General features: G+C 52.8%; 3 non-coding genes across 3 annotated transcripts in view; all 3 read right to left on the bottom strand.

Annotated features, from left to right (window-relative positions):
* Positions 1-800, bottom strand: part of LOC126327470 (large subunit ribosomal RNA) — a 4,222-nt gene extending 3,422 nt beyond the window's left edge. The window contains exon 1 of the ribosomal RNA XR_007561285.1: positions 1-800. This exon is cut by the window's left edge and continues 3,422 nt beyond it. This is a non-coding gene — a ribosomal RNA (large subunit ribosomal RNA).
* A 188-nt stretch (positions 801-988) lies between these two features.
* Positions 989-1,143, bottom strand: LOC126327467 (5.8S ribosomal RNA). Its single transcript, XR_007561282.1, has one exon. It is a non-coding gene; the product is annotated as a 5.8S ribosomal RNA (ribosomal RNA).
* A 362-nt stretch (positions 1,144-1,505) lies between these two features.
* Positions 1,506-3,398, bottom strand: LOC126327469 (small subunit ribosomal RNA). The gene has a single exon (XR_007561284.1). It is a non-coding gene; the product is annotated as a small subunit ribosomal RNA (ribosomal RNA).
* Positions 3,399-7,500: the final 4,102 nt, after the last annotated feature.

The raw sequence follows: 7,500 nt of genomic DNA, 5'->3' as shown, positions 1-7,500 counted from the left end.
AACCGCGCGCGCTTGCCGGGAGCCCGAGCGCCCAAAGGGGCGAATCGACTCCTCCAGATATACCGCCGAGCAGCCAGCCAGGACACCGGGGCTCTGCCCAACAGACGCGAACCGAGGCCCGCGGAAGGACAGGCTGCGCACCCGGGCCGTAGGCCGGCACCCAGCGGGTCGCGACGTCCTACTAGGGGAGAAGTGCGGCCCACCGCACACCGGAACGGCCCCACCCCGCGGCGAGTGGAAAGGCAACCGGACACGACCCCGCCGCGGATTGCTCCGCGCGGGCGGCCGGCCCCATCTGCCGAGGGCGGGGGCCAGTGGCCGGATGGGCGTGAATCTCACCCGTTCGACCTTTCGGACTTCTCACGTTTACCCCAGAACGGTTTCACGTACTTTTGAACTCTCTCTTCAAAGTTCTTTTCAACTTTCCCTCACGGTACTTGTTCGCTATCGGTCTCGTGGTCATATTTAGTCTCAGATGGAGTTTACCACCCACTTGGAGCTGCACTCTCAAGCAACCCGACTCGAAGGAGAGGTCCCGCCGACGCTCGCACCGGCCGCTACGGGCCTGGCACCCTCTACGGGCCGTGGCCTCATTCAAGTTGGACTTGGGCTCGGCGCGAGGCGTCGGGGTAGTGGACCCTCCCAAACACCACATGCCACGACAGGCGGCAGCCTGCGGGGTTCGGTGCTGGACTCTTCCCTGTTCGCTCGCCGCTACTGGGGGAATCCTTGTTAGTTTCTTTTCCTCCGCTTAGTAATATGCTTAAATTCAGCGGGTAGTCTCGCCTGCTCTGAGGTCGTTGTACGAGGTGTCGCACGCCACACCGCCAGCCGGCTGTGCACGCTACCGAGAAAGTACCGGTATGCGAACCGCCAGGCGACGGGCGCGCATCGCACGTTTAAGGAGACGCGGCCGGCCACACAGGCGACCACGACACTCCCACGTCTCCGAAGCGGGACAAACGCCGCGCGCTTCAGTATACGTAGCCGACCCTCAGCCAGACGTGGCCCGGGAACGGAATCCATGGACCGCAATGTGCGTTCGAAACGTCGATGTTCATGTGTCCTGCAGTTCACATGTCGACGCGCAATTTGCTGCGTTCTTCATCGACCCACGAGCCGAGTGATCCACCGTCCTGGGTGATCTTTTCCTTTTCAGTCTCCCACTGTCTCTTTCAAGACAGTAGCATTTGCGGGACTGAGGCGTCTGACGGCCCCTGTTCCACTATTTTTTTTGTGTCCAACGGCCTCACAGCCGATGGGCGTCGTACGGCTCCACACCGGAGCGGACAGGCACTCGGGCGAACGTCATTCAAAACCGGCGCCAGGCGCCAGGTACCGCAGGCCAGCCGCTCCAGAGCTTCAGCGCTCGTACCACACAACAACAACACTTCCGCTAGTTTTGAGAGGCACGCGTGGTTCCGCACGCGGCGCACGGCCACTGCCGTACAGGTAGCGTGTTGCGCGACACGACACGCACATCGAAAGACATGCAGTCTAGTCGGTAATGATCCTTCCGCAGGTTCACCTACGGAAACCTTGTTACGACTTTTACTTCCTCTAAATGATCAAGTTTGGTCATCTTTCCGGTAGCATCGGCAACGACAGAGTCGATGCCGCGTACCAGTCCGAAGACCTCACTAAATCATTCAATCGGTAGTAGCGACGGGCGGTGTGTACAAAGGGCAGGGACGTAATCAACGCGAGCTTATGACTCGCGCTTACTGGGAATTCCTCGTTCATGGGGAACAATTGCAAGCCCCAATCCCTAGCACGAAGGAGGTTCAGCGGGTTACCCCGACCTTTCGGCCTAGGAAGACACGCTGATTCCTTCAGTGTAGCGCGCGTGCGGCCCAGAACATCTAAGGGCATCACAGACCTGTTATTGCTCAATCTCGTGCGGCTAGAAGCCGCCTGTCCCTCTAAGAAGAAAAGTAATCGCTGACAGCACGAAGGATGTCACGCGACTAGTTAGCAGGCTAGAGTCTCGTTCGTTATCGGAATTAACCAGACAAATCGCTCCACCAACTAAGAACGGCCATGCACCACCACCCACCGAATCAAGAAAGAGCTATCAATCTGTCAATCCTTCCGGTGTCCGGGCCTGGTGAGGTTTCCCGTGTTGAGTCAAATTAAGCCGCAGGCTCCACTCCTGGTGGTGCCCTTCCGTCAATTCCTTTAAGTTTCAGCTTTGCAACCATACTTCCCCCGGAACCCAAAAGCTTTGGTTTCCCGGAGGCTGCCCGCCGAGTCATCGGAGGAACTGCGGCGGATCGCTGGCTGGCATCGTTTATGGTTAGAACTAGGGCGGTATCTGATCGCCTTCGAACCTCTAACTTTCGTTCTTGATTAATGAAAACATACTTGGCAAATGCTTTCGCTTCTGTTCGTCTTGCGACGATCCAAGAATTTCACCTCTAACGTCGCAATACGAATGCCCCCGCCTGTCCCTATTAATCATTACCTCGGGTTCCGAAAACCAACAAAATAGAACCGAGGTCCTATTCCATTATTCCATGCACACAGTATTCAGGCGGGCTTGCCTGCTTTAAGCACTCTAATTTGTTCAAAGTAAACGTGCCGGCCCACCGAGACACTCAACAAAGAGCACCCTGGTAGGATTTAAACGGGGTCCGCCTCGGGACGCGAAAGCACCCCTTCGGCTCGCCCCACCGGCAGGACGTCCCACGATACATGCCAGTTAAACACCGACGGGCGGTGAACCAACAGCGTGGGACACAAATCCAACTACGAGCTTTTTAACCGCAACAACTTTAATATACGCTATTGGAGCTGGAATTACCGCGGCTGCTGGCACCAGACTTGCCCTCCAATAGATACTCGTTAAAGGATTTAAAGTGTACTCATTCCGATTACGGGGCCTCGGATGAGTCCCGTATCGTTATTTTTCGTCACTACCTCCCCGTGCCGGGAGTGGGTAATTTGCGCGCCTGCTGCCTTCCTTGGATGTGGTAGCCGTTTCTCAGGCTCCCTCTCCGGAATCGAACCCTGATTCCCCGTTACCCGTTACAACCATGGTAGGCGCAGAACCTACCATCGACAGTTGATAAGGCAGACATTTGAAAGATGCGTCGCCGGTACGAGGACCGTGCGATCAGCCCAAAGTTATTCAGAGTCACCAAGGCAAACGGACCAGACAAGCCAATCCGATTGGTTTTGATCTAATAAAAGCGTCCCTTCCATCTCTGGTCGGGACTCTGTTTGCATGTATTAGCTCTAGAATTACCACAGTTATCCAAGTAACGTGGGTACGATCTAAGGAACCATAACTGATTTAATGAGCCATTCGCGGTTTCACCTTAATGCGGCTTGTACTGAGACATGCATGGCTTAATCTTTGAGACAAGCATATGACTACTGGCAGGATCAACCAGGGAGCTGCGTCAACTAGAGCTGAGCAGCCGGCCGCCCGGGAGTGTGTCCCGGGGGCCCGCGCGAACACGCAAGCGTCCGCTCAATTATTCTGCAAACAGGAGGAGGCCGAGCTCCCCTGCACGATACACCTCGAAACCCTCTCAGGTCCCGGCGGCGCGCAGCGCCGTCCTAGGTACTTGGTCGGTTTCGAGAGAGGCGCAATCGCCCGGAGTTAGGCGAGTAGACGGTTTTAGTGCGAACACCCTTGCTCCCAACTGAGCTTGCCGCTGCCGACAGAGGCCCGGGAGCGTGCTGTCGTGGCATTGCCGGCGGGAGACAACACGCGCCACCTATGGTGACCGGCAGCTCCAACGCCAGCGCCACACAAGGGCAAAGCCCCACTTGGGTGCAGAAGCGAACTCTCCCAGCACAGCGCACGCGCCAACACGTCCGCACAACTGCGATACAAACCACCTGCGAGAACCGCTGGGGCGACCGAGCAGCAGACGGCGTCGCGGCGCCGAGTGCCAGGCGGCGGCGCATCCTCAACGCACACAGTCCTCAATCAGACCAGCACACTGCAGATGTCCACCGCGCTTCGCACCGGGCTCGGCTGAACCAACTTTGGCCGCCAGGCGCCGCGTGCAGGGTGCGCCGCAGCGTAGCTGCGCCGCCTGCCGGGCCCGTCGGCTGGCGCTCCTGCCACTCGGCGCCCCCCACCAGCCGCCTGTTGCGCGTGCGCCCACGCAGCGCGCGGCCAACACGCCGGGCGGCCCCCCTTCACCGGCCGGGAACAGTCCCACCAAGCCACCGCCGCGTATCGCTTCATACCCACATGGGCCTAGTCACGCGTGTGGATGTGGCGGGTACCGCTGAAACAACCGGTTAATAGCTGTACCGATCGTCGCCATCACAGATTCACCTCCAGCGTGAACAACCGCTCAACAACGGATTTCCAGTTCATTTGCGTATCTTGGGCAGTAAACGTAGATGTCCACCTACATTTGCGAATTCAACAATTCTTGCATGCCAGGATGTCATGTGTCACGACACGCTACATCAGACCACATACACACTGCGACATGTGCAGAAGAGAACACGTGGAAGGTGGCCCGCGCACGTATGCGATGTACCTTCCGCGATCCACTGTCAACCGGCATCTGCGGCATGTCCCAGATATGGAACGCGGTCCACCAGGGTAGCACTTTGTGTGAGGCAATACGACAAAGTCGGAATACACGCGTCACTACATCAGACGGCTCACGCTGACCTGACCTGACCTGACTCACCGCACCACCACCCCCAGCGACCCAGGGTGACATACAATGCGTTCGTACGTTCCTCCCACACGCCTCTACGGCGTACCACAGTGCAACCTAGCTGTTATTGGGAGACGAGACAAGTAGCATCAAGCACAACATATGGAAATTGAGATTCGACACCGTTGGGCACAGCCAGCGTACGGTCACACGTATCACACTACTTCACTCTGTACGTAACGACCGATGATCGGTACAGCGTGTGGGTTACGCGTACGACATCAGCGGACAATGGACACAGACCATACCACGACGTACACTGAGGGCGTCGACATCTGAATGCAACTGAACAGCTGCGAGGCTCATTTAACACTCAAACGCCAGACCGACCAGCTTGAGAGGACAGAGACACAAAGAGGGGGACAGAGGGGGACAGAGGGGGGGGAGGGGGGGGGTCGGCGATATAGTCCTATTGCAGTACAATTGACAGTGGATAGCAGGAATATGTGGAAAGTAAGCAACACTCGCAAGACATCTACATGAGGATAACAACGACACCAGAGATTCCGAGCAGTGAACTATGTTAGGCAAAGGGACAACGTGGGTTAGGTTAAGGGACAACGTGGGTTAGGTTAAGGGACAACGTGGGTTAGGTTAAGGGACAACGTGGGTTAGGTTAAGGGACAACGTGGGTTAGGTTAAGGGACAACGTGGGTTAGGTTAAGGGACAACGTGGGTTAGGTTAAGGGACAACGTGGGTTAGGTTAAGGGACAACGTGGGTTAGGTTAAGGGACAACGTGGGTTAGGTTAAGGGACAACGTGGGTTAGGTTAAGGGACAACGTGGGTTAGGTTAAGGGACAACGTGGGTTAGGTTAAGGGACAACGTGGGTTAGGTTAAGGGACAACGTGGGTTAGGTTAAGGGACAACGTGGGTTAGGTTAAGGGACAACGTGGGTTAGGTTAAGGGACAACGTGGGTTAGGTTAAGGGACAACGTGGGTTAGGTTAAGGGACAACGTGGGTTAGGTTAAGGGACAACGTCGGTTAGGTTAAGGGACAACGTCGGTTAGGTTAAGGGACAACGTCGGTTAGGTTAAGGGACAACGTCGGTTAGGTTAAGGGACAACGTCGGTTAGGTTAAGGGACAACGTGGGTTAGGTTAAGGGACAACGTGGGTTAGGTTAAGGGACAACTTGAGTTAGGTTAAGGGACAAATTGAGTTAGGTTAAGGGACAAATTGAGTTAGGTTAAGGGACAAATTGAGTTAGGTTAAGGGACAACTTGAGTTAGGTTAAGGGACAAATTGAGTTAGGTTAAGGGACAAATTGAGTTAGGTTAAGGGACAAATTGAGTTAGGTTAAGGGACAACTTGAGTTAGGTTAAGGGACAACTTGAGTTAGGTTAAGGGACAACTTGAGTTAGGTTAAGGGACAACTTGAGTTAGGTTAAGGGACAACTTGAGTTAGGTTAAGGGACAACTTGAGTTAGGTTAAGGGACAACTTGAGTTAGGTTAAGGGACAACTTGAGTTAGGTTAAGGGACAACTTGAGTTAGGTTAAGGGACAACTTGAGTTAGGTTAAGGGACAACTTGAGTTAGGTTAAGGGACAACTTGAGTTAGGTTAAGGGACAACTTGAGTTAGGTTAAGGGACAACTTGAGTTAGGTTAAGGGACAACTTGAGTTAGGTTAAGGGACAACTTGAGTTAGGTTAAGGGACAACTTGAGTTAGGTTAAGGGACAAATTGAGTTAGGTTAAGGGACAAATTGAGTTAGGTTAAGGGACAACTTGAGTTAGGTTAAGGGACAACTTGAGTTAGGTTAAGGGACAAATTGAGTTAGGTTAAGGGACAACTTGAGTTAGGTTAAGGGACAACTTGAGTTAGGTTAAGGGACAACTTGAGTTAGGTTAAGGGACAACTTGAGTTAGGTTAAGGGACAACTTGAGTTAGGTTAAGGGACAACTTGAGTTAGGTTAAGGGACAACTTGAGTTAGGTTAAGGGACAACTTGAGTTAGGTTAAGGGACAACTTGAGTTAGGTTAAGGGACAACTTGAGTTAGGTTAAGGGACAAATTGAGTTAGGTTAAGGGACAAATTGAGTTAGGTTAAGGGACAACGTGGGTTAGGTTAAGGGACAAATTGAGTTAGGTTAAGGGACAACTTGAGTTAGGTTAAGGGACAACGTGGGTTAGGTTAAGGGACAAATTGAGTTAGGTTAAGGGACAACTTGAGTTAGGTTAAGGGACAACTTGAGTTAGGTTAAGGGACAACTTGAGTTAGGTTAAGGGACAACTTGAGTTAGGTTAAGGGACAACTTGAGTTAGGTTAAGGGACAACTTGAGTTAGGTTAAGGGACAACTTGAGTTAGGTTAAGGGACAACTTGAGTTAGGTTAAGGGACAACTTGAGTTAGGTTAAGGGACAACTTGAGTTAGGTTAAGGGACAACTTGAGTTAGGTTAAGGGACAACTTGAGTTAGGTTAAGGGACAACTTGAGTTAGGTTAAGGGACAACTTGAGTTAGGTTAAGGGACAACTTGAGTTAGGTTAAGGGACAACTTGAGTTAGGTTAAGGGACAACTTGAGTTAGGTTAAGGGACAACTTGAGTTAGGTTAAGGGACAAATTGAGTTAGGTTAAGGGACAAATTGAGTTAGGTTAAGGGACAAATTGAGTTAGGTTAAGGGACAAATTGAGTTAGGTTAAGGGACAAATTGAGTTAGGTTAAGGGACAAATTGAGTTAGGTTAAGGGACAAATTGAGTTAGGTTAAGGGACAAATTGAGTTAGGTTAAGGGACAAATTGAGTTAGGTTAAGGGACAAATTGAGTTAGGTTAAGGGACAAATTGAGTTAGGTTAAGGGACAAA

Source organism: Schistocerca gregaria, unplaced genomic scaffold (assembly GCF_023897955.1).
Source record: "Schistocerca gregaria isolate iqSchGreg1 unplaced genomic scaffold, iqSchGreg1.2 ptg001049l, whole genome shotgun sequence".
Taxonomy (NCBI): domain Eukaryota; kingdom Metazoa; phylum Arthropoda; class Insecta; order Orthoptera; family Acrididae; genus Schistocerca; species Schistocerca gregaria.
This window is presented reverse-complemented; position numbering and strand designations above follow the sequence as displayed.